This window comes from Heterocephalus glaber, unplaced genomic scaffold, assembly GCF_053883595.1.
Source record: "Heterocephalus glaber isolate CG9 unplaced genomic scaffold, H.glaber_assembly_v1.0 deba00001608, whole genome shotgun sequence".
In the NCBI taxonomy this organism is placed as follows: Eukaryota; Metazoa; Chordata; class Mammalia; order Rodentia; family Bathyergidae; genus Heterocephalus; species Heterocephalus glaber.
The window spans coordinates 33463790-33491395 of NW_028258379.1; the positions used below are offsets into that span (position 1 = coordinate 33463790).

At 49.8% G+C, this 27606-nt stretch overlaps 1 long non-coding RNA gene across 3 annotated transcripts; it reads right to left on the reverse strand.

The window, feature by feature from the left end:
• On the reverse strand, window positions 1-27320 carry LOC101723044 (uncharacterized). Of its 3 annotated transcripts, none has more exons than XR_002389499.2 (6): window positions 8950-27320; window positions 8739-8836; window positions 8146-8254; window positions 5810-7853; window positions 4531-4972; window positions 1-4446 (listed from the first exon to the last, which is right to left on the reverse strand). It is a non-coding gene; the product is annotated as an uncharacterized LOC101723044 (long non-coding RNA). The 3 variants fall into 3 exon arrangements; XR_002389495.2 differs by having other exon boundaries at window positions 8647-8836; XR_015445122.1 differs by having other exon boundaries at window positions 8739-27320.
• Between the last annotated feature and the right edge of the window lie 286 nt (window positions 27321-27606).

The following is a 27606-nucleotide window of genomic DNA, read 5'->3' on the forward strand; positions in this document are numbered from 1 at the left end:
CTTCAGGCTTTACAAAATCTCCAGGCTCTGTTGCAGCTACTCAACTCTGGCCTTAGAGTGCACAGGTAAAATGTAAACAAACAAGCGGGGCTGTGTCCCAATAAAACTTTATTTGTGGACCTTCAAATAAAGTAGTATAATTATCACAAGTCATGAAATATTGACTCACTTAACAATGCAAAAACCTCTCCCCCAGCATCACCACCACAACAAAAAAGCCAAATGTCAACAAAAACAAAACATCAAATAATTCAATTTTTAAATGGGCAAAGGACTTTAAACAATAACTTTCCAAAAAGAAAGATAAATGGCAAATGAACACATAAAAGGGGGAAGTACAAATGATAAAGATGCAATATATATGTAGCAATTTCTCTCAAATGAATATAATTATGATGCATCACAATCATATACTAATTTTTTTGAGACAGGGTCTCACACTCTGTGGTTCAGGCTGGCCTTGAACTCACTATGTAGCCCAGGCTGGCCTGAAGCTCACAGCAATCCTCCTGCCTCAGCCTCCTGAGTATGAGATTACAGGTGTGTGCCACCACACTTGACAATCACATACTAAATTTTACAGATACTCAACCTCTCTAATAATTAAGTAAGCACAAATCAAAGCCACAGCGAAATATCAACTCACACCTATCAGGATGGCTACTGTCAAAAACAAAAAAGTTTTTTTAAAAAAAGCCAGGTACAAGGGCACAGGCCTGTAATCCCAGCACTCTGGGAGGCTGAGGCAGTGGGATCTCAAATTCAAGCCCAACCCGGGCAAGTTAGCGACTTAGCAAAGCCTTGTCTCAAAATAGAAAACTGAAAAAGGGCTGGGGATGTATCTCTATGTGAAGACCCTGGGTTCAAATCCCAGCAGCACAAAAATAACAATAGTAATAATAACCTGTGTTGACCAGGACGTGGAGAAATAGAAGCTCTTGTGTACTGTTGTGCGAATGTGCGATGATACCACTGCTGTACAAAACAGTTTGGCACTTACCTTAAAATTGAAACTAGAACAGCCATAGGATCTAATGATTCCACTTCCCAGCACACACCCATGTGTCCCTGAATGACAGCTACCCCTTCTGAGAACGCCTTGCTGGGGGACTTCGTCGCTGTGCACTTTCCCACCCCTAGGTGGCGCGGTCTCCTCCCCACTGGGCTCTGCGGTGCGGCTGCTGCTCCTCCTAGTTCAACACGCGGCACTTGTAATCCAATGGCAAGCGTCTGCGCGTTTTAGCTTATGTAAACACGGAAATTAGGCAACAGAAAAGCAAAAATACTAGGCAATAGCGATTTTTCAGCTTCATTAAAATCTTATGAGACCACTGTCACATATGTGGTCCATTGTGGACCAAACCACGACTATACACCACAATGGTATTACGGCTGTATGCCTAAAAGAATTGCAAGAGATCTCAGGGAGATATTTCTACATTCGTGTTCAGCGCAGCGTTATTCCCAAGAGCTAAGAGGTGGAACCCACCCAGTGCTGATCACCAGATGGATGAATAAAGAAAATGTCTATACACATGCAATGGAATATTATTCACCATGAAAAGAAATGAAATCATGACATAGACTACAACATGAGTGAGTCTTGGGGACATCGAGCTAAGTGACAAGCCAGTAACAGCAGGACAAATCCTACATGATTCCACTTCCGTGAGCGACTTGGAGTAGTCAAATTCATAGCCAGAAAGTAGAAGGGTGTTTGTTTGCCCAGGGCTGGGGGAAGGGGAATGAAGGGTTGTTTAATGAACATAGTGTTTCCGTTTTTCAAAATAAAAAGCTCTGAAGATTAGTTTCATGACTGCATATGAGTCTACCTAACGCTGATAAACAGTACCCTGACACAGGGCTGAGATGGTAAATTTTATGTTATGCATATTTTGCCACAATTTTAAGTATACGAACCATTCTTGGGTTGGGGACACCACAAACACAGGTGACAGCCCCACCTGCATGAGAAATAACCTCAGGAATGGACAAATGGATAGTGAGCGTCTTTGTAAAAAGAGGGAAATCTGGGGCTGGGGATTTAGCTCAGTGGTTCTGCCGCCTGCCTCACAAGCGCAAGGTCCCGAGTTCGATCCCTGATACGAGGAAAAAAAAAAAAAAAAGAGGGAAATCTGGGCAGAGGTGCACGGGGCAGGGGATGACACAAGAAGACCCCGGGACAAGACGACCATCTATGAACCAAGGGGAGGAGTTGGAATGGGCTGTTCTGAGCCCTGGGCAGGAACCATGCCCGCAGACACCTTGGTCTTGAACTTCTGTCTCTGGAACTGTGAGGTGTAAATTGGTTTCCTTTAAGCCACCCATACAGCAGCCCTATCCTCATCATCGCCAGTTCCGGGGTGCCCTCCCCTGGGCCACAGCCCCCATTGTCCACGCCAACATCCATCCCCTGCCCTGGAGTGCATGCTGGGCCTGTGACTGGTTGGTTTAGAAGGAGGCTGAAGTGGTACAGTGCCAGCTCTGGCCTTTGCTCTAGGAAGGTTTGTGTTGCCCCAAGCTGCTGTTTAAGATCAGCCACGCTGCTGGAGAGACGATATGGAAAGGGAGAGACCCAAGGTGGAAAATCCCAACCCTCCATGCTCACCAGCTGAAGCCAGCCTTCCAGTCACCCGGAGAAAGTGCCACAGTGGTCAGGAAGCCATCCTGGACATCAAGCTGTCACATCCCTGACTATAATTGCATGGCAGACCCCCAAGGAGAGCAGCAGAAGGGCCACCTGTTCCATTCACAGAATCATGAGTGATAATAAAAAGTTCTTAGGGCCAGGGATTTAGCTCAGTGGTTCCGACACCTGCCTCACAAGTGCAAGGTCCCAAGTTCGATCCTGGTAGCCCCCCCAAAAAAAGTTTTTAGCTGTTTATGTTAGAAAAGAATCAACAAATGGGATCATATCAAATTTAAAAGCTTCTAGCAAAGTAAACAACCAACAGAGCAAAGAGATAGAAGAGGAAAAATGTTTTTCCAACTACTCTCAGACATAGAGGACTAATATCTAGAATATATGAAGAACTCCAAAAAAAATTAACCCCCCCAAAATAAAAGACCCAATAAAAAATGGGCAACTGAAACAAATACACTTTTTAGAAGTACAAAAGGCCAATAAATACATGAAAAAATGTTCAATATCTCTGGCCATGAGAAAAATGCAAATTAATACTGAGATTCCATCACCAAAAAATCAAATAATAACAAATACTGGCATGGCTGCAGGGGAAAAGGAACACTTTTACCTTGTTGGTGGGAATGTAAATTAGTGCAACCACTATGGTAATCAGTATGGAGATTCTTCAAAAAGCTTAAACTAGGGCCAGGGATTTAGCTCAGTGTTTCCGCCTCTTGCCTCAAAAGCATAAGGACCTGAGTTCAATCCCCGGAACCAAAAAAAAAAAATTAAATACTTTTTGGCTGGGGATTTAGCTCAGTGGTTTCGCCACCTACTGCACAAGCTCAAAGACCTGAGTTCTACCCCTGGTACAAAAAACAAAACAAAACAAAACAAAGAAACCTTAAACTAGAAATTCCATTCAACCCACCTATTCCCTTCTAGGTATCTTCCTGAAAGAGCTAAAGTTATCATATTACAGTGATCCATGCATACCCATGTTTATAGCAGCACAATTCATAATAGACAAATCTTGGAAACAGCCTATATGTCCGTCAACAGATGAATGGATAAAGAAAATGTGCTAAAAAGATAAACGTGAGTCATTTGCAGGAAAATGGATGCACCTTGAGACAATAATGTTAAGTGAAATAAACCAGAAACACAAGCTTAAATAACCTATGGTTTCTCTTCTGTGAGAAACTCAGAGTATAAATAAATTAAAGAGCAAAATAAGAGACAGATGATAGGAAATGGGGAGATAAATATTTTGTGAATGGGAAGGGGATCGAGAAATGGAGGAGGGAAGGAAGAAAGGAAAAGAGGATTGAGAAAGAATTCAGCTGTGTTATACACATACGCCAACAGTCCACGATGAGTATCATCACGCACTGCAAACATGTACTGAGACAGATAAAATTTACAGAGCCAGTGACAGGCTGAGCTTAGTCTTTGGATCACAGTTTGCTGACCGCTGTTCCAGCAGGATAGAATCTACTGAGTTCGAGAATGCCTCCTTCAACGGCACAGCACCCCAGGCAGAGTTCTCGGGACTGAGGGCCGTTCCTGGCATCCTCCCGGTCTTGGAGAGTGAGAACTTGTGGACACCAAGCCAGGATCAAGGTAGCGGAAAAGGCAAAGCCCCGGCCATCTGAGCTCCTGTTTGTTGTTCCCGGGCCTTTCTGCCTTTGTCCTCCTAGCAGGAGCAGTGGGCACGGTGAATCCCAGAGGTACAGGCTCCCCTTGGTCCAAGCCTCCAGGTGACGGTGAAACACGAAGTTGCAGCTACACCTGACACCATAGATTCCAGTTCAGTGGGCCTAGGGGAAACCAAATCATCGTTGTTACAGACTTGGACAGCAAGTGATGAGAGCAGATTTAATGAATGGGGGAAATGTTTGTACCTGATTAGTTTGTCATGCACATTCTGACTTCAGTTCTTCCCTTAACTATGTGCCAGCCTTGACCACACCTTGGGGTTTAGCAGCAAAGATGACACGGTGGCTTTCCCAGGAACCCCAGCCTCATGAGCAGCAGCTCCTGTGCATCCCGGACAACCAACCTCTCTGGGAACTTGAAGTTGAGGGCTCAGGGGCCCACCCGAACCTAGTGTCCAGTGCCAGGTAGCTGTTCTCCTCTTTTGGCCCAAATCTGTGAGTGAACGTGGTCACCACTCAACACCCCAGGCAGAGAAGGTCACATCCATGCAGCAGCTCACGGTGTCCCTGCCATGGCTGCAGCTGGTATGGCCAAGCAGGAGTCCTGTCCTCAAAGACCATTTTCTTCCCTCCTGGCACTCAGCAAGGCTGTGCTTTCCAGACCCCTTGTGTTTCGTCTGAGCAAGTCCTGAAATGCAGGAGGAAGCTCTGAACCGTGGACCACAAAACCTCCCTGCCATGGGAGCAGTGGGCAGAGCTACAGGGGAAAGGACCTGGGCCTGGAAGGCAGCACTGGTGGAGAGGGCCGGTGACCAGATGCCAGCGGGGGCGTCTTGAGGATGAAGGACAAACTTCTCCTTTCACTAGGTGCCATGGTCTGAATGGTGGTGTCCCCAGATTCCCACACTGGAATCTAACACTCGGTGTGGTGGTACTAGGAGGTGGGGCTCCACCCTCTGAATGGACTCAGTGGCCTTTCAGAGATGCCAGGTGGGCTTCCCCCGCCGAGGCTGCAGCAACAGGGTAGCAGCTGGAACGCTCTCCCACATTGGTCAGCACCTTGATCTTGAACTTTGTGACCTCTGTAATTATGAGCAATCTGTTTCTCCTTTTGAGTTACCCACTCTACAGTGTTTTGCTACAGCAGCCCAAATGGACCAGGCCCTCAGGCTACTGAGACAAGGAAGTCAGCCTGCAATGGTGGCTAGCTTACAGGGTGACAATAAGCACACATGCAGCTTTTAGACTCTGCCATGAGGATCGGCACAGAACAAAACATAGCGAGAGAGCATGTGCAGAAAGCAGGCATCAGACAGTGACTCGTCATGCCCTGCTGGGGTGGGGGGGCTCTGCATTTTACAAAGTCACAGCTTCACCTACTCCCCCCAGCATGGCCAGGCAGGGACACCATGACATAGGTCACAGGCCTGATAAAGAGGGCCAACATCCTAGCCGTGGACAACAGGGTTTCTCCTCTAACAGATAAATAGTGGGCTGGGGTGTAGCTCAGAGGCAGAACACATACCTTGCATGTGCAAAGCCCTTGGTTCATTCCCAGCACTGAAACAACAACAAAATACAAGTTTTTATTTGCACATGTTGAAAAAAAAAGCCAAGCATAACTTTGTCGTTTCTTCATTTCTTGAGCTGTGTGGCCAAGCGTGAGCTCTGGCTGCATGTGCCGTGGCCCAGCACCAAGGCCACCACAACCAAGAGAGTCGCTTTTACCATCACCCCTCTCAATGCCCCGTCCTGGCTGCCTGTGAGCACAGGGAGGTGCAGCTGCTGAGATCTCAGCTGGGTGGCCTGGCCTGCAGGGACAGTGGCGTGGACCCCACCACATCCTGTTCCCTTCGCCTCTGCGTGTGCGACCTTCTGGACTCACTCAGCCCCTCTGAGCCTGTGAGGCGGGACAGAGCTTCCTGCAGAAGTGGGGAGACCCCGTGCAGCAGGCCTGGCACACGGCAGGCACCGCGGCGCCCCAGGACGGGATCAGACCTCTCCGAATCTGGTCCATGTAGCCCAGCAGGGCTGTCTGCCCATACACACCCACACCATACACCTTCACATATGCACACATCACGCATACGCTCAGGAACACACCCCACACACACGTCAGGCACACATACGCATATACCTATCTATGTACGTGCACTCACAGACACATTCACAACTTCATCTCACACATAAACATACACACACACGAACACATGCTCATATGTACACGCACACACGCACAAGCCTCCCACAGCCGAAGACTCCTTATGAGGACTTAGCCCAGCACCATCCAGCTGAAATACAGTAAAACCTGCACGCATCCTTACATTTTTCTAGTGCCTAAAAAAAAGAAAAAACAAGATTCATTTTAATATTATGTTCGTTTAACCCAACACATCCGGAATAGAATTTCAACATCAATGGATATTTTAAAAATACGAATATTATACATTCTTCCTATCTTTGTACTATGAGCCTCGAAACCCCGCGGGGTCTACACACTCCTGGCACAGCGCACCACCCCTGGCCGCGTGTGGGTCCCCCAGCCAGGGACTGTCATTCTCTGGGCTTCGGTTCCTTCAGCTGCAAGGGCACCGGGGAGCTCCTGGTCGCCTTCTGACACACAGTCCTCTGCTCGGGCACAGCCGCCCCGCCACGCACTCGCCTGGCTGACGAGCGGAGTCCCCACCGTCCTCAGCGCACAGAACAACACGTGGCCTTCACTGGGGCCTAATGAGGCCGCACAGCACCCGGCTATAAAAATATCATTAGGCAGAGCTCCAGCCGGGGTGAGCGGGGCAGCACCGAAGGAGCGCATTAGGGAGATCATCGGCCGGTAACTGCCGCAGAAATGAAGGGGCTGCTTTGCTAGCTGTCAAGACCACGGGCCAGTACTTTCAGGCTTCTGGGCTTCTCATGTCCCCAAAAGAGAAACAAGGACACAAGAGGCAGGAATTCTTCCTCTGATTTTGGGTTTTTAAAGGATAAGAATCGCCCAGTACAGTGGCGCACGCCTGTAATCCCAGCACTCAGAAGGCTGAGCCAGGAGGACGGCTGCGAGTTCAAGGCCAGGCTGAACTAACTGCACAGCGAGTCTCAAAAAAGATACATACATAAATAAATAAATAAGAAGCCAGTCCTCACCAACAACTGATAACTATAAAAACATACCAAACCAAAACAATGTGCTATTCTTCACATATCAAACTGGTAGATACCTGGTAGAATAACACCCAGAGTTGGAGAGGACGGAGCCCTGAGTGGTCTCACATTCTGCCCCAGAGACGCTGACGGACACAGCCTTTCTGGAGCACGATCAGCAGTGTGGATTAAGTGCTTCCTAGACATGCAGCGATCCCTTCGCTCCGCCGGGATCTGTCCTTTGGCAGTCACGGAGAGGTTCCAGCCGGCACCTTCACTCACCACGGTCAGCTCCAACTCCGAGGTGGCCGGACAGCCCCTCTGGACTCCCGGGCTGGGCTGATCTCTCTCGTGGATCTGCAGCCAGCTGGGGGGTGAACAGGCAGGAGAAGGCGCCTCTGTCTTCTAACTGAGGACCCAGATGCTGTGACCTGAAATCCACGCGCCACGTGTGCCCATTGAGGCCGCGTTGCTATGGCCGCTGCCCCACGGACGGCTCCCCCAGTGTGGACACTAAGGCAGGCCACTGTCCCTGGGACACAGGGCTCTTCCGATACTGGCCTCAGCTTGGGGACACCTGGGAGCTTTGCCAGCCCCCTCCACATAGCAGACTAGAAAAACTGGCCCCAGGCTTCCTCTCTGTCCCCTGGCCCGGGTCAGAGCTGCACTTGAACCCCACAACCCACCCGCTTCGCTGTTCTCAGCACTCCGCTCAACACCCACCTGACAGGAGCCTCAGAGTGTCCACTGCAGGCCGAGCAGGCACCATCCAAGAGGCTGAGATTTAACTGTGACCAACTGGCAAGCAGGTGTTCACCTGGCAGCTATGCTGCTGGAGAGAGACAGGTGGGCAGACAAAGAGGGAAAAGGAAGATAGCAGAGGGTGGTGATGGTTATACAGAAAGGCAGAAAGTCAAAATGCAGCGATGTGGGAGCACCCTGAGGGGAAGGAGGAGCCCTGAGGGTGTTCCAGGCCAGAGGGAGACAGGACAGAGGCCAGGGGAAGGGGAGAGAGCTGTGCAGGTGGGAGGAAGAGCGGAAGCTGGCCTGGGGCACCCAGAAAGACGGGGGGGGGGGGGGGGGGGTGACTACACCCCAGAGACAAGGCTGGGCTTGTCCACCAGGGAAAGGGGCTCGAAGCATACTCAGGAGGGGTGGGAAGCCACGGGAAGGCCATGGTCTTAGGCCCTTTCTTTGACAAAATACCCGATACCCACAACTTACAGGAGGAGAAGTTCATTGTGGCTCACAAGAGCTTTAGTCCATGCATAGCCGGGGGCTTGGAGCAAGCACCTGGGTGGAGGAAATCTGCTCACCTCATGGCTCTCAGGAAGCAGAGCAAGAAGGGAGGAGCCAGGTTGGGCAATGCAGCCTCCCAGGCCACGCCCCTTGTGTCATGGCTGACCTGTGAGTCCTTCACAAAGAGGACAAAAGCAAACAGGCCACTTTCAGCAAACGACAGGCTATTTCTCAGAAAACTGAAGACATCTCCCCAGGGCAGGAAAACTCCAGTGATTGTCTACACACCTGTGCTGACTGTCCTTGGACTCGATCGTAAACATTTCACCCCAGATTCCTTAGCCCCTTCAATACCTACATAAGCCTAATTCCTTTCCCAGTCAGCTGCTGATATCTCTCTCCTGGTGTTAGCCCAGCCACTGACAGATGAAACCTCTCCCAGCTAGCTGCTGCTGTCTCACTCCCAATGTCAGCCCCTCCACACACGGATGTAACAAACTCGGCTTTTTGCAGCTAGCAGCCAGAATCTCTCCCTGATTTTAGTCCCTGATTTTAGTCTCTGCTCACTGGAATAAACTTTTCTTTTCCTCACAACAGCCTGTCTCCAGCGAGTGGTTTCACATGCGTCATTTATAACACCTTGTGGGTTTTGTCTTCCAGCCAGGCCCCACCTCCTAGCAGCACACTGGGCTATAGGACCCCATGATCCAGCCACCTTCCAAAAGCCCCATCTATGAGAGAATGGGGCTCTTCGGGGGCATCTAAATATAAACCATGTGAGTCATAAATGAGGAGAAGGAGTCGGCAGGCTCTGATTTCTTTTTGGCAATACTGGGGATCGGTAGGGCCTTTGCACTGAGCTACATCCCCCGCCCTTTTTTATATATTTTTAAACTGGATCTCAAATTGGGCAAGAACTTGCCATCCTCCTGCCTCAGCCCCCAAGACTGTTGGGATTACAGGTGTGTGCCACCACACCCTGCTGACAGATTTATATATATATAATTTTGGACTTATATTTTTTAAAGGTCACTGTGGGTGCTGAGTGCAGATTTGATGACAGAGGAACCAAGAGTGGAAACGGGCAGAAGGGTGGGGGAGTGCATCAGCATCCAGGGGCGAAGAGCAGGGACTCAGAGCTGGGAGCTGGAGGAGGGCCCAGGGGGCGGCTCCCTGGAAGACACTTTGAAGGTGGATTCAACAGAGAGGTGCATGGGGGAGGAACCAAGAATGACTCTTGGCTGCACAGGAAAGGATGGAGGAGGAGCTGGCTGGGGGTGGCAGCGACATTGAGGGCTCTGTTTGGGACTTAGAGGTGAGGTGCCATCAGATCCCCCGTGCAGCTGTCATTGCTGCCTTTGAGTGCTGTGTCTAAAGTTCAAGGAGACTGAAGGACAGGAAATGGAGTGAGGTCTCTTGGCATGCAGAAGATGTAGCATCATGGGACGGGACAGAATGGACTCCCCTGCGGTGTCAGGCAGAGAAGGGACCCAGGACTGAGCACAGGGGACCCTCACCCCAGAACCACACAGGGAAGCAGCCATGCAGAGCAGGAGAAAGGAGCCAAGAGTGAGGGAAGAGAAGTCAGGAAACTGTGAAGCCCGGAAAAGAAAGAAACTCAAGCAAGGGAGCCCCTCTGTGTGGGCTGCTGCAGTGTGTCAGAGATGAAGAAACTTCAGCAATGCCCAATTCATGCCACCCTGGTCACTGCAGGATCAGGAGAATGGCGGTGATTGAAGGTGGATGGGATCAGCTGAGGATGAGGCCTTGCACGTAGACACAGCACTCCAGGCCATCATTCAGAGGCTGGTGTGAGCCAGGGCAGAAAAGTCAGCTGAGCTGCAGAAAGATGCCATAGTTGGTTTCTAACTTGATGGACTAAGATGCAGAAGTGACTTCGTGGGGACAGAGGAGATGGTCACATGGTGAAAGTCCTTGAGAGACTGTCTTGACAGCAGGGAAAGGCCACCGAGGTAAAGGCATCTATGGTAACCACACATGCTCGGTGGGACCACTTGTACAGCCCTGGTGGGAACTGTGTCTCACGTGTCCCTTTCCCTACACCAAGAATTTATATCACATGAGCAATGTTGCACTGTCCCCCCGCACAGGGCACATGGTACCTCCCCAAATCATTTCCCAATCTGATGTTCAGAGGTGGAGGAATTGTGCTGCTGAAGCAAAACCTGCGTTGTGAGATTTGTCCTTGATTCAATTTCCGTTGGGGCCTTTTTCACCCTTAGCCTCAGTCACCTCCCAGGAGGCTTTTTCATTCCACTGATGCCAGGAATAGCTCACCTCGAAAAGCTGCACTGGAGTGTGTTTTTATGTCTTGATGGCAACCCTCCCATTTGGCCTAGAGTGAGATTTACTGTGTTTTTCTCTTGACTGGGTCCTAATCGGTGTTTGCAAAGAAACGAATGGCGAATGGCAGGGCCCTGGGGAAGGAGTCTCATTCTCTTGCCCGGCAGCCTGCAACATGCACTCTCTGAATGGAGTCGGATGCCTCACACTTCACATCCGGTCTTCCTTCTTCCTTCCTCCATGGAGCTGGAAATTACACACTCACTTGGCACAAAGGGGAAGCAGTTTCATTACCACCCTGGTGCACACAGTGCGGTGGTGGGGTCCCCACTTCCAGTGCGTGTCTAATGGGGACACAAGTTAAAGTGTGCCCTGCGGTAAACTCAGCCAGCAAAGGCAGATGTAGACATTCCTTTCTCTCCAGACGTCAGAGCTCTGAGGCAGAGACACTCTGATGCTGGCCGTACCTTCCTGTGTCCCCAGCCCTGGCACTGAGCCGGGAATATGCAGAAGGGTTGAATTCCACAGTCTGAATATCATCTTTCCACCACTGTCTCCCTGGACTTTAAGGAATCAATAACCATTTGCTAAAAGGTATCCTGGAAAAGGTCGTTTTTAAAGGTCTGGCATGGGCTCAACTCCACAGGGAAATGCAGAACTCGGGGACAGCGTGGTTAGGCTCAGGCTGACTCGCTGATGTGCACAGGGATTAGATTGGCCCCATGAGGCTCAGAAGGACTTATTCAAGGGTGGCCTCAGGGCAGACCAGGGGTAACTGAATTGCCGTTTTCCATTACTAAGAGATAGTGCTCCTTGATCTTCTCAGTTCCCTCCCTAGCCAGCCTGGGGCCAGGGCCTTTGTCTGTGCATCCCCAGTGGCTGGCTATTTATTAGGGGCTCCCTGAAACCCTTGTGGGCAGAGGTCCAGTCTTTGTGACAGAAAGAGGTGGCATTGCCATGGTTCCCACTGGACCCTCAGCACTGCTCAGGGTGCTCACAACAGCAGGAGACAGGAAAGCTCCTGTCCCTCCTTACCAGAAGGCGAATCTGAGGCTCCAGGAAGCCACAGGATTTGTGGAGACCCCAGGGTGGTAAGAGGTGCAGCCTGGAAGAGGACTACAGCAACCCTCCCCACAGCAAACAAAACGTCCCCGCTTTGACAGAGGGCCAGGTTGTGGATCAGAGAGGTGGAGTTGATTCCACAAAGTAGCACACCCATGCATTTCTGGACTGGGCTTTTCAACCAGAGACCCATGCTCGCTGCAGAATGCCAGGACACCCGGATTTACCCCGGGCCGTTTTCTGGGGAAGGCTGTACCTTGCCCTATGCCAACTATATTGGGTCTCAGAGAGCAAGTGAACTCCATACATGAAAGTGGAATTGTACACTGGAGCATGCTAGACTTTATAATAACAGCAAGTGATTAGAAAGCCAGGGGGGTTGCTGAGAGGAACTGGAAGAATAAGGAATTTAAGGGAGTGAGAGTGGCCAAGGGAAGTTGGTTGTTGTTGTCGTTGTTTGGGGTTTTGTTTGTTTGTTTGGTTGGTTGGTTAATTTTTTGTTTTGGGGGGGTTTGGACTTTGGTTTTGCTGGGACTACAGGCGTGACACACCACGCCTGGCCCGGAAGGAAGTATTTGAAGATAAAGAAAAAAAAAAAAAATACCCATTTGTAGCATTCAAATCACCAGCCTTGCTCGGCAACCCGCTCGGCCTGCAGGGGGCGCGCCTGAGCTTGCTCGGTTGACAAAGGAATCAGAGGAGAGCGGCAAGGCTGCGTGTGGGTTGATTTGATTCGGGGCTCGGGACTCAGGATGTTATTACAGGACCATAATAGGTTTCTCAGAGGTGATTCACACCTCTTGCTAGCAGACAAGAGTTGTTGAGGATTTCAATCTACCAACATTTAGATCGCCTGGGAGGGCGGCCGCAGTCCTGGCCCGCAGTCCCGCAGCAGGTCCGGGCGGCCCTGGCCGAATGCTAATGAGCCGGGCCTGCAGGCGGAGAGAGGGCTCCGCGAGGGCGGGACCCCGAGATCGATGGGGAGAGAGTCCGAGCCGCGTGGACACTGCCGCTTGCCCCACGCCTGCTGTTTGGGGCGCATTGCAGGACTCTGGGCAGGAGGCGAGAGGTGACCAGAAGAGGTCGCAGGGTGCAACTCTGGCGACCCATACACCCCAGGTGCCCCGGGTGTGAGGGAGTCCCCGGAGGGGCCGATCTCTTAAGAAGTTTTCAAAGCAGGCTACTCTATCCTTTCAAACTCAAAGCCGTGCCTGCGTTCCGAGCACTGTCCTTGCTCCGGGAGGGATGTACCTCGCGTTTCGGCTTCAATCTTAAATATCCCCCGTGCCCGAGGCACTGGTGGGAGATGGTGAGGCTTCAGGGGCGAGGTCCAGTGGAAGGCAGCGCGGTCATCGCGCCCCGAGCTCTGAGGGAACATCAGGACCCCAGTCTCCTCCCTCCTCTCTCCCCTCTGCTTTCTGCCACTATGAGGTGAGCAGCTTTCACCACGTGCTCCTGCCACAAAGTCCCCGACAGAAAGCTGAGGAACACAGCTGAGTCTCGGGTGAGCCAGCCCTTCCTGCTGCCCTCGGGGACACCCCCCAGAACCAGCCCAGGTGTAGCCTTCTGAGCTGCGATGGCTCTGCTTGCTGCCTAACCCAGGTGTGAGCCAAGCTTCAACCCTGCAGGGGCGGAGGGATTGCTCTGCTAAATCAGTTTTCAGGCATCTCTGTGTACAAAATTGGGGTTGATCAAATCACCCAGATTTGGGAACTGCGAGGAGGCTGCTGGGCACTATTTTGCAGACAGGGGTGGCTCAGCCCTGGGGAACTGGGTGTTCCCAGGCAGGTGGTGAGGGGCTCCTCAGGGCACAGAGGTGGGTCACAAAAGGCCCAGAGTTGGCGAGGGAGCTGGCTTCACCCCAAGGAGCCCAGCAAGAGCCAGGCAGGGAGGTGACCCCTTAGCAGGCTCAGGGGTGGATCCGAGCCCTGACCTGGAAGAGCAGACTTTCGCGTAGCAATTCTAATGCTCTGTGTTTGATGTGTCAGGTCCACATCTCAGGATGCTCCTTGCCGCCGAGGGTGGGAGTTGGTTAAGCTCTGAGGAATTCCTGCCCTGACCCCAGCTGGGCTCAGCTGAGTCCATTCTCCAGCCCACTGGGGGTCCCAGGAGGTCACCTGGACAGCAGACCTTCCCGGACCCCCACTGGCAGCAGCTGGCAGAGGGACACGGACGGAGAAGACAGGGCCATTCCTGGCCAGGAGGCAGGCACTCGGAGCCCAAGGCTGCCCCGTGAGGAGTGGGTGGAAGCTGTTGAGGCTGCTGAGGCCTAGGATGCTAGGCTACCTGCATCTCCATCACTTGGGTTTTCTGACTGGTTGTTTTGATAAAAGAGACACTCGGGCTCCACTGCGCCCCAGGATCTGCCTGTTGGTTCTGCTTTGTGGGCGGGGGGAGAAGTTCTGGGAGGCAGGGCAGTGCAAGCTCAATAAGCCCAAGAGTCAGGTTCCGAAGAACCTGCCAGGAAACAGGGCAGTAAGTCCCAGCCTGGAAAAAGCTCATCCCAGACCGGATATTGGAAATGGTCTCTGCTCACGGCAGGAAGAAGGTAGTGAGGCGGGTGGGGGGCACGGGCAGCCAAGGGCGCAGGGAGAGGAAACGCTGTCATTCCCTCCGTGGGGAACCTGCAAGACGGACCCATCAGTCCCACTGTGAGCTATGGTGCTGGGCCGACTCCCTAGAGTGGAGGAAGCGAAGGCCCAGGTGGAATACAAGACAGGCAGGATTTGAACCAGTACCCCTGGCTCCTGAGGCTGAGAAGAAAAAACTGCTTACCAGACTGAGGGCCCAGTGAGGGGAATGCAGCCTGCCCCCGACAGACACCACGTCAGCCACAAAGCATCACTTGGGGAGACACTGTCAGCTTTTTTTCTTTCTTTTTTCTGTAGCAAAACATTTACTGGTACATTGTAGCATACATAAGGCTAACACTGATCATAGGGAATCTGCACCTGTACACGGTACCTCTCGCCTCTTTTTTCCCATTCCCCCTCTCCTTAAGCCCTTCCCCTTGCTATGTACAAAAGCTTTGTTTCTGCTTTTGCCTTCTATTTTCTTTTTTTTCTTGTCCCTTCCTTCCTTTCTCCCTCCCTCCTCCCTTATTCCTCTTCTCATTGGAACATTTTCTTCTCATTTCCCAATATCTATTATATATCTTAGTCCTTATTTCCACTTTTGACTTCTCACACTAGAGAAACAATGCAGTATTTAAACACGTGTGTCTGATTTATTTCACTTAGGAGTATGGTCTCAAGGTCCATCCATTTAGCTATAAATGTCTGAAGCTCATGCTTCTTTATGGCAGAGTAGTACTCCATTGTATTAAAAAAACCCCACATCTTCTTTATCCATTCATCAGCTGATGGGCATGTGTGCTGATTCCAAGATTTAGCTATTACAAATTGTGCAGCCGCTATAAACATGGGTGTGTATATCTTGCTGTGGTATGATGCTTTTAATTCTTTCAAGAAGATACCAAGAAGAGGAATAGCTGGGTCAAATGGAACCTCTAGCTTTAGTTTTTTGAAAAATCTCCACACTGATTTCCACAGTGGTTGCACCAGTGTACACTCCCACCAGCAGTGGAGCAGGGTTCCTCTTTCCCCACAGCCCCGCCAGCATTTGTTATTGGTGGATTTCATGATAGCAGCCATTCTTTCTGGAGTGAGGTGGAATCTCAGCGTTGTTTTCATTTGCATCTCTCAAATGACCAGTGATGTTGAACATTTTTTCATATGTTTATTTGCTGTTTCTACTTTTTCATCTGAGAAATGTCTGTTCATTTCAGATGACCATTTTTGGATGGGGTCTTTAAATTTGGAGGGGTCTGATTTTTTTTAGTTCTTTATATATTCTGGATAATAGTCCTTTTTCTTATGAATAGGTGGTAAAAATGTTTTCCCACGCTGTGAGTTGTCTCTTCATTCTGTTGGTGGTTTCTCTTGCTGTGCAAAAGCTTTTTAATAAGATGAGATCCCAGTTGTTGATCCTTTGTAGTATTTCCCATGAGGTCTGGGTTTTGTTCATGGAGTCTCCCTACTCCTATGTCCTCAAGCGTTCTACCTATTCTCTCTTCTAGCAGATTTGGTGTTTCTGTTTTAATATTCAGAGCTTTGATTCATTTCGATTTTAGGTTAGTGCATGATGAAAGACATGAAAGGCTCTAGTTTCAATCTTTGGCATATGCAAAGCCAGTTTTTCCAGCACCATCTATTAAAGAGGCTATTTTTCTTCCAGTGAAGGTGTTTGGCTTCTTTGTCAAAGATAGGTGACTGAGTGTGTCTGGAGTTGTTTCTGCATTTTCTGGCCTGTTCCATTGATCCTCAGGTCTGACACTGTTAACTTGAGCATTCCAAATAAACACACATGCATAGACAAATATGCAAAACAAGCACACAGGTGAGGACCTGTCCTGGAGTGGCAGAGATGGCTGTGGCAGAAGAATGCTTGATATGCATCCAAGGAGGATTCCTGCTGTCATTTACTAGTCACTGATATGAACTGTTTCTGCATCAGGAGGCAGAATCACAGGAGAGTCTCAGGGTCAGAAGGAACCACAGAGGTTACATTCCTAAGAATCCACCCCATATCAGTGCCACCAAGCAATGTGACCCTTTTGTCCAGTGGGGAAGCTTGGGCTCTGCAGGCCACTTTTGGGCTTCACTCTTTCACCTTGCTGAGCTATACCGACTCTTCTGCCTGCTTGGCTGCACAGGTGGAGATGCCCCCAGCTGAGTGATGCCTCACCCCAGCACAGAGAGGAAATTCAATGTTTATCTTCATACTTCTCTCCCCTTCTCTATGTCACTTCCTTGTCTCTCTCATGGAAAGACAGACCCCTGAAGGCAGGAGCTGTGTCTCATGCATGCACACCTAACATGCATACAACTGCTCCCTCCCAGGAGGGACTCAGACACGCTGCTGGAGGTTGAGCAACCAAGACATTCGAGTCATCAGTGGAAGGCCACCTTCCATGTCCTTGATACTCATGCCGGACACTTGTCACATTTGATCGTCTGTGAAATCTGTGTTCCAATCACTGTGGCCGGTGGCACTAGTCATTTCCACAAGTGCACATTAAAGCTTGCAGAGGAGGTGAACCTTAGGCAGAAGTGGAGCCCTCTTCTAAGAAATCACTGTGCATGTGAGGCAGGAAATCCCCATGATAGTCACAGATGTCTACAACCTGTGAGTACATTATCTTCAGTGCCAAAAGGGAGTGTGCAGATGTGGCTAAGTCAGGGTTCTTGTGATGGGTGGTGGTCCTGGGTTGTTCAGGTGGGCCCCATGTCACCACTAGAGTCTTCATAAGAGGGAGGCAGCAGGATGAGAGAGAAGGTTATCCAGTGACAGAATCAGAGGGCAGAGTGATGAGGTCACCAGCTAAGGAGCAGTGTCTCTATAGTCACTTGCTTCCTCACTGAGACACTATACCCAACACCCATATGTTAAAGGAGGAAAGGCTTATTTTGGCTCACAGTTTGGAGAGGTTCAGTCCATAGCTGGTTGGCTCCAAGGCAGGGCGGCACGGCAGAGGAATAGGTGCTCATGTCATCGTGGCCAGGAAGCAGACAGAGATCAAAGGAGGAGGGAGGAAAAGAGATGAACCCTTCCAGGCCATCCCCCCAGTGACCACCTCTTCCAATCAGGCCCTACCTCCTAAGAGTAAGTCAGCCCTGTAATCCAATCAACTCCCAAAAGCCCTGCCTATGAGCACATGAGGCTCTTAGGGGACATTTAGGTATAAACCTTCTGACCTCCAGAACCAAAAGGGAATACGTTTGTGTTATTTTAGGTCCCTGAGTTTGTCTTAGTTTTTATAGCAGCACTAAGAGAGTCACGCTGCCCCTTGCCATGTGGAAACCATCACTGTTATAATGATTCAGGTGAGACTTATCAAACGGAAGATAAAACTAGGGCATGTGTGCCAGTCAGCCTTCTGTCGATGTAACAATGTGCTTGAGAAAATGCACTTAAAGGAGGATTTATTTTGGCTCATGGTTTCAGAGGTCGGGTCGTGGTCACAAAGCTCCATTGCATCTGGCTCTGTGGAGAAGCAGAACATCATGGTGGCGAATGCGTGGCTGACCAGAGAGGCTCAGCTCATGCTGGCAGGGAAGCAGAGAGAAAGAGAGGAGGCCAGGGCAGTCCACCCTCCAAGGGCAAGGCCCCAGCAACCTGCCTCCAGCTGTGCTGCTTCCTGGTTTCCACTGTCTCTCAAAAGTGCCACTAGCGGGGACAAAGGCTTCAACACATGAGGCTTTAGGGGCCATTTAAGGTCCAAATCAGAACAGGGTGAGAGTTTGACGAGAAAGAGGGTATTTACATAGTCTCCAAGTGTCTGTCTATACAACGATCGTTAACGATAAAGAATAGTTACTGCACAGCAACAAAACCTGGCAGACCTGACGGTATCAAAGTTAGTGCCACCGATGGGACAAATTGACCTCGTGTGTCTCCTGAGAAGACTGCATAATCAGGCCATGGTAACTGGGCCAAAACATGCACTGCTTGAGTCTAATTAAGAAGATATAGGAGACAAATGTGAACAGAAGAACATTGTACAAAATGACAGGTCTGCACCCTCAAAAACATCAGGATCGTGGAAGCCAGGAAAGTCTGAGGTGCTGCTCCAGACCAGCAGGGTCCAAGGAAGCCAGGGCTGCCGAGCAGAATGATGATGCTGGATTGAATTCCAGACCAGAAGAAGGCTTTGTTCTTTTACTTGAAAGGACAATATAATGATAAAATGGTGAGATTTGAACAAGGGGTGTAGGATATATAATAGTTTTATAGTAATGTTAATTTCCTGGTTTTATCATGGTTCTATGGATACACAGGGGAAATGTCCTTTTTTGGGGAAAATACATGCTGAGTGGGGCGATGGAGTATAGCTGTCTGCAACTTACTCAGAAAAGAGAATGTGCGTAAAACAACAGACACACAGTGCACACCTATACACACAGCGAGATCATGGTAAATTAATGTGATAAAATGTGAACATTTGGGGGCGTGGCTGAAAGGTACACAGGAAAACTTTGTGCTGTTCTGGTAAAGTCTCTGCGTCTGAAATTATTCTAAAATAAACATTTTTGTGTTTCATCCACCAACACACTTGATTGCACCGAGGATATCTATGACTCTGCGCTGAAAAGTGATTTAAAAGAATCAAAGTCCTGAATATGAAGAAATTTTAGGAATTGTTAACCAATTCATTCCATTTACAGTTTCTTTTCCATGTATGCAAAAGAATAACATGTGATCAAAGTCCAAGACTAAATAAAATCAAAAGTGTTTGTTTTTTGCCTTCACACTGAGCTACATCCCCAACCCTTTTCTTTACTTTTTCTGTTTTGAAACAGGGTCTCACTGAATTGCCCAGGCTGGACTCAAACCTCTCATCCTCCCTGTTCAGCCTCCCAGAGTGCTGGGAAGACAGGTGTGTGTCACCATGCCTGGCTTCAAGGAGTTCTTTCAGTAAGTTTACAACAAAAATTCTAAATACAAAGGAAACACTATCTTGCAGTTTAATAGCTATCTGTTGTTCTTGTTTAGTGGTACATAAATAATGGTGTATCCTTGAAATGGAAAAAATAAGGTAAATAAGTATTTTTAGCTGTCATGTTGCCAGTGATTAAAATGTTTGACCTTGAACAAGTCCCTTGGATCATGTTTTCCTGCTCAGTAAGACTGGATGACAATATCTACTGTACAGAGTTGCCAGGTGGAATAAAACATCAGAGTGACAATATTAGTAACAATGACAGTTAGCTCAGTGAGTCTACTTAGTAGTCAGGCACTGCAGTGAGCTATCAAGTGCTAGCACAGAATCCAGAACAAAATAGGTGCTTAATGCATGATCATTATCAAATCAGGGTGTTAGTCCATTCTCTGTCACTATAACAAAATATCACAGCCTGGATAATTGATAAAGAATAGAAATTTGTTTCACTTATGGTTCTGGAGGTCAGGAAGTCCAAAGGCTACATCTGGCAAGGCCCTTCTTGCTGTATTATAACATGGCAGAGGGCACCACATGGTGAGACACAGCAAGCTGCTAGCTCTGATCCTCCCTCCCTCTTTGTCTAAGGCCACTAATGTGATCATGGGGGCCACACCTTGTGGCCTCATCTGCTCCTAATTATGTCCTAAAGGTCCCACCTGCAAACACCATAAACAACTGAGTCTGGGGTTAAGTTTCCAACACATGAAAATTTGGAGGGTATACTCTAACCATAGCAAGTCCCACATTTAATGCAATCAAGATGGACAGAAAAAGGTGCATTTACTTATTCAATCTGGAACACACCTAGTCTTTCCCTGACCTCCCACCAACTGGTTAGGAGGTGATAATATTCTTAGTTTTGTTTTTGCAGTGCTAGGGATAGAACCCAAGGACTCATAGGTGCTAGACAAATCCTCTACCAATGAGCTACATCCCCAGTTCCCCAAAATATTATTTAGATCCTATTTAAGTATTCCCAGACCTGAGCCTTCAGAGAGTTTCCTAGGCCTACTTAGGTCCCTTCCTCCTGCCTCTGCCACCTGTCTGTCCCCTAAAGTGTCTGGTAAGAGGGGAGAGGGGCAAATACATCCCCAAGGTGTTGGGAGAGGAAAGGCCCTGGCATTCATAGGTCTCTAGTGTCACCTCTAGCACTAAAGTTCCTGGTGACCAGGGTGACTCACGATCTCATCTTGGGGCTTGTTCAAGGGGCACCATTGCTCCTGGACTGCCTGTGGCTGCTGTCAGCACCCAGCCCACTGGCCTGAGTCCATTCTGCCTCTGCACCACTCAGGAGAAATCTGTAATGAGGATCCCCACTATGCTGAACCTCCTGGTGCCTCAAAGGAGCAGTCAACAAACAATATGTTCCTTTAGGACAGCTTTGGGTGCCTCATTCTCCCTGTCTTCCAGCCCCGGGCCCAGTAAGGAAAATCAAACAGCAGTTTCATGACTCTGCAGCTTTCCAACTCACACCCCTTCTTTTTCTCTCCCGCAATTCTCCAGACCCCCATGGCCAGCTACTTTCATCGCTTCCTTCCAGACCTCCTGCTCTCTGACTCCATCCTCAGAGAGGCCCTCTTACATCGTCCACAGGGGAGCTCTCTGAGCCTCTGGGCTTCACCCTTGATGTGCTAAGGAGGGAGATGAAGGAATCCTGCCCATGCTCTCTCCTCAAGCTTGCAAACCCAGGACTTGTAAAGCCTCTCCTGTCTCGAGGCACTAAGCCCTCTGGCTCCCCTGGAGCAAGTGGCTCCGTGGAAACTGGATTCAAAGAGCGGGGAAAATGAAAATGCATTCCTTTAAATGTATAAAAGATTATCCTTGGGACAATATTGTGATAATTATGGCCCAGTGTGGGATGAGGTCTCCAGAGCTTGTGATAAAGTTAGGCAGAATGTGTACAAATTCAGGGTCCGTGAATCACTAGGACAGTAAGTGTGAAGGAAGTTTCTGGAAGCAGAGGTCTTAAGCTGGGGCTGGCCTCTAAACTCTCCATGTTTCTTCTCTGATTATGAAGGTCAGGGTTTGGAAGAGGCCATCTCCAAACTCTGAAGGTCTCTGGCCAAAGTTCTAATTCCACATACTTCACACTTCTGAGTAAAGCTGCCAAATACAATTAAAATTTAGAATTCAGGGCTAAGGAGTTTGGAGTCCTAGATTGTGCCAAAATCGTTCCCTGAAGTGAGGGAGGTGGCAGGGCTGAACCCCTTACCCAGAAGGAAGAGTAGTGAGTCCGGGGAAGGGTTGTAGACAGGAAGCTATGGGGCAGAAGGATACAAGGGCACAGTGCACAGTTGGAGAGAACCCACAGGGATAGGAAAATCTGAAGCAAGATGGCAGAGTGTAAGGACTGAGCACGGTCATTCTAAAAGATCTCGACAACAAGTACCCAACCATCTAGGTTATCCATCCCCATCACCAACATCTGTTCTCCACGAGCCACTACCATAGCCCTGCAGGTTTTCCTACCTTCATTCCTGACCATGCCAATGACTTCCCCACTCTACAACCAGAGAGCCAGCATCCACCACCTTCTGGATCTTCCAGTTGATCAGAATGAAGGCCATGGCTTGCAAGGGCCTTTTGGGGTCCCACCCCATGTTCTCAACCCTGACTGCATATGATCATCATATTGGCCCCACCTCAAGAGATTCCAGTTCAGTTCAGAACCTGGGATGAGCTCTGGGCATCAGTTGTCTGGTCCCAGTTATTATTTTTTTTAATCTCCAGGTCATTCTAATAAGCCTGAAAACCCAAGGGCCCCTGATTTAGCCCTACAAAGTCCTCCAGCCTTGTCTCATGAATTCCCCATCTCAGTTGCTTTGTGACATGGCCACATTGTCCATTTTTCCCTAGCGCTTTGAATATGTCCATATCCCTTTCCCTTGGACCATTCATATCTCATCTAGACAGAAATCCTACTCTCTAATCCAATACCAGCTCAAGCATCCCTTCTTCGGAGAAGCCTTCCCTTGCCTGCTAGACTGTACCATGTTATCCTCTCATGTGCTGGATCATTTAAGGTCCAGGTAGGAAAACAGAGCACGGCGGGCATTTCTAATAGAAGTTAAATACCAGAAACTGGTTATATAGTTGATGGAAATGTTGAGAAACCTAAAAGGACAATCAGTGCAGCAATGACAGGGGGCCACTGCCACACCTGGGCCTGGACAGATAACAGACATTTACCAGAAACCAAAACCTGGAAGTCTAGCAGGAGCTAGGATATAACAAAGGCTTCCCCTGGGGGCTGGGGCCAGAGAGGCAGGATTCGGTCCATGCTGCTATAACAGAAGGCCCGAGGCTGGGTAATTTACAAAGAACAGAGATTTCTTTCTTACAGTTCTGGAAGCTTGGAGGTCCCCGTATCTGATGAGGACCTGTGTGCTGTGTCATCCCAAGGCAGAAGACTGAACTTGCAGCCTTTAGCCCTTCTATAACCAGCCTTCATCCAGTCATGAGCCGGGATCTCTCGTGACCTGTGACCTCAACATCTCCACCTAAGCCCCACCCCTCAGCCCTGTTGCACTGAGTTTCAAGTTTCCAATTATACTACAGCAGCTTAGGAGAGGCAGAGCCAAGGACCAGATGTAGCCTTTAAAAGAGATGCCACCAGGCCAGGCGTGGTGGTGCACGCCTGTCACCCCAGCACTTGGGAGGCCGAGACTGGAAGCTTGTCCTGAGTTCAAGGCCAGCCTGAACTACACAGCAAGACCCTGCCTCAAAAAACCAAAAAAAGGCCGGGGATTTAGCTCAGTGGTTCCACCACCTGCCTTGCAAGCACAAGGACCCAAGTTGGATCCCCAGTACCAAAAAAAACAAAAAACAAAAAACAAAGACAAGGAAAGAAAGCAAGCAAGCAAGAAAGAAAGAAAAGGAGAGAAAGAAATGTCACCCAAAACAGAGACAGAAGAAAGTACCCTGGCTTCCTCCTTCCTCCCATCTTCAGATTGCCCCTAGGACCTCCTCTTGGCCCAAACTACCAAGAACTGCAAAGGCAACGCACCTAGGAAATGTGATTCCATGTGACACCAAACCAGACACTCCAGTCGTCTGTTGCTACATCAAACCACCATGAAATGCAGTGGCTTAGAACAGTAGATTGTCACGCGCGGCCCTATGTGGAAAAGGACAGGAAGTCCCCATCTGGGCTCCTGAATGCTCCAGTCCCTTGGTGGCCTTTCTGGGGGCCTGGGGCTATCTCAGCGCAACAGCGGGATTCCCCAAGGCAGTGTACTAGGAGCAAGCTTTCCAGGAGACCCAGGCAGCAGCCTAAGGCCTCCTGTGACCTAGCATTGGGTACCATCCTCAAGCCACAAGCTGGATTCGAGGAGTCGGGAAGCCAGGCTCTGCTTTTGAACAGAAAGTTGTACACGCACCCAGGACAAAAAGTCATGAATGGAGACCATCTTTCAAGACGAGCTAACATCCCTCAGCCTCCAGCCAAAACGTGGTGCATCCCTTTCTCATGGGAAATGTGGGGACCCCTTTCCTGGGCACCCTAACTTACTTCCCACCATGGCTTCCACTGCAGGCTCAAGGCCCAGGACCTCATCACATAAATCAGGTTCAGGTGTGGATGAGGCTCCTCTGGATCCAGCTCCCCAAGCACAGTTCCTCCCCATCTAAAGGCCTGAACATTAGAAAGACAATGCTGTCTCCCATTTTCCTACTCCATCTACAATGGTGAGATGCACAAAGGATGAGCAAAGTCACATCCCATTCAAGATGGGGCACAGGGAGGGCAGCAGGGGTGCAAGGAAGGAGCAGAGCAGGGGCAACTCTGGTCCAGGGCAGTTCTGAAAGTCAGCTGGGTTAACACCAACAGTTCCTTGAAGAAAGCTCAGGCCTGCCTGGAAGGTGCCTCTTTGTGACACTGGGTCATTCATTCTCTCTCATAAGACATGGCCCATGTATACAGTCAAGTAGCTCAAACAGTGTCTCCTGCTTCTACTACATTCCAGTCCAAGGTCCTTTTGTCATTTTGAACCATCTTTGTCCCTTCCATCCAAGCTGATACATTGTCTTTAAGTTTTGTGGGGGTTTCCTATTATCAAATGATAAGCCCACATTTCTTTCTAAGATATACCCTTCTCTACTGTGGGCTGCCCTGGAGATACCGTGGGACAACATGGTTAAGATTCTTAAAGGCCCTGTTGTCCACCAAAAGTTACCAAGAAAATAATCACTCCTTACAATTTTTTAAAAGTCTTGTCTAGCAGGGAAGTCTACATGGAACAGCTTTAGAGTCCTCTAAGACCTTTAAGGGTCTGTAGCTGCACCTGCAGCTCCATTCTTCCCTGCCATATCGCGTTTTATTGGCCTCTTCCTGGATTTGATCTTCACCATGAGGCTGATTTTTATTTTGAGAACACATTGCCATTTGGAAGGATCATCCTAAGCTCTTTGTATAATTTCTAAATTCTATTTTAAAACTGAACAGTTACTTCTTAGAGCTCACCTCTCTATAGTCAGGATGTTTGTCATACTCAGCTAAGAAGCAGCGCTGTGAGCATCCGCCTGGGGACCTCTACCAGACCCACAGCTCGTGGGCACCATGTCCATGCCTCATGCTGACGCACACGACCGTCTCACTACTCGCACTGCTGCTTGCAGATCGAGTCTCCTCTCCTCCGGTCTCGACTAACTGTCTTCACCACCCTCCAAACCTTCACTTCTGCCTCCTGAAGTTCTTGGGCTCCCACCCGACACCCATCCACATGCAGGAGTTGCTCGTATTCCGGGGTTCATTTCTTTTCTGCTCATTCATTTCAGTGTAACAAAGGAGCCTACAATCCAGGCTTACATTTAAAATGTTCATCTCTCATGGCCCTGTGGTTGAGTGGGCTCCCTTGGGATCGCATATGGATCTGGGTGAATGGCAGCTGGGCCACAGTCCCCCAAGCCCACTCCACTGAACGTCCAAGTCGTTCTCTCACCATGATCCTTGTCACAGCACTGATGGTTTGTGGTTAAATATTTGCTGACTCGGATTATTATCTCCCTCACTGTAACATACACTCTACTGATGCAGGGCCCATTGTTTCTATGCACTTTCTACTTCTCACAATGACTGGTCCTTACTAAGTGCTCAGTATGTACAGAACGAGTTCAATGAATGAATGAGTAGGCCATAGAGATGCCTGGCCACACCAGGGGGGGTTTCAAGGGAATGAGAGCCATATTTTCACTGAGGCACATAGGTCTCTGTCCTTTAATAAAGAGTCATGGAACTCACATCCATCCATCTATCCATCCCTCCATCCATTCATCTCTGCATCTGCCCATCCATCTATCCCTCTATTCATCTATGCATCTACCTAATCATCCATCCATCTATTTATGTATGCATCTACCCATTCATCCATCTGTGCATCCATCTATCCATCCATCCATCCATTCATTTTTGTATCTACCTAACCATCCATGTATCCACCCATCTACCCATCAACCCGTCCATCAATCTATCCACTTATCTATCCATCCATACATGCATCCACCTATCTGTCCACTCATCTACCCATCCACTCATCCATTCATCCATCCATCTATCCGTTCATGATGCCTAATAAACCACAGCTTATTACGATGTGCATTCCTGAAGTGTGCTCCATGAAGACTGTGCACAGACACTTCTTGGTTTGGGTGTATATGGTGGGGAGGGGGTGTTGGGGTTGCTGATGACACACAGACACTTGGAGTGCACCACCATCCTAACGAGATGGACCCAGTGCACCAGAGGCTGCATCAGAACCGCTGCAGGTTTTCTCCTGCATGGGGAGGTGTTCAAACCTCTGCTGTCGGTAGCATTAGGAGCAGAGAGCTGGGAGCAGCCCCAGGTGAGACTGGAAGAATGAGGGGCTGTGGAGAGAGAATGAGCACTGAGAAAATAGCACTGCCTGTGCCCCACAGTGGTCCTCCCCTCCTGGTGCCCAGCATAGCACATAGCAGTGAGCAGGACCCACGTCCCTGCCCTTGGGGATCCCTGTCCCTGTGGGGAGTTGGGTAGCAAACAGGGAATCCCAAGGACACAGATTTCAGGGAGGAGGGTACATGGGGGTCAGGGTGGGTGGCACGGAGCAGCTGAGCAGAGGCCTGTGAGGACCACCTGTGTTTACCCTGAAGTCAACAATGACAAAGTGAGGAACCTTGGCCTTGACACCCAGATCAGGCTGAGTGCCCGGTGCCTGGGACATGTGCTTTTCTGTCTCTGCAGTTTGGGGCCTGAGCCCAGCAAAGGAGTGCTGAACCTGAGCAAAGGGGAAAGGCTCCCCGCTCTGCCCCAACCCGGGGTGTCCTCCATAGTCCCTGCTTTCTGCAGTAGGGTCAGGGCTCTGGCTGGGGTGTGGCCTGCACCCCTTCTTGCCACCCAGTGTGTTGTGTGAGGGAAGCTGCCGACCCGGGCTACAGGGAATCCCCGCTGAGCCTCTGGCCAGGCCCGTGATGTCCCTAGCCTTGGTTGTGGAGGCCAAGAGCACAACTGCTAGAGGAGGAGGAGAAGGAGGAGGAGGAGGAGGAAGGGGAGGGGGGGGGAGAAGAAGGAGGAGGAGGAAGGGGAGGAGGAGGAGGAGGAGGAGGAGGAGGAGGAGGAAGGGCCAAACAGGAGTTCTGGTGACTCTGCTCTCCGCACACCCCTTAGAGTCCATGTCACCACCTAGCATCTTTCTCTCTCTCTCTCCCCAGGGACACAGTGGATGCCAGGCGCAAAGTAGGGCACAGTGAAAGAGCAGATCGGGGGTCACCCCCAACCCTAGGCTCCCCACGTGGCCCTGTCCCAGCCCAGTGGAAGTGTGGGTTACCTCTGCCTTTGGTAAGGCACGAAGCATCAACGACTCGCTGTGATCACCCTGGGAAGTGGCGAAGGTGCTCTGATGCTCGGTCTCCGTTCTTCCCTTACAGGACAAATGCACGTGACAAGCAGTGGGAGGCGACAGATAGCAACAGGGCCTGAGAATCCATGGGCTCAGAGACAAATCCTGGCTCTGGATGTTGCAGAGGATGCTGTTCCCCCCAGAAGGCAAACACTCGCGGCCTCCCCTGCATTCGCGGAGGCCTTCCCCAAGGCCTTCCAGAGC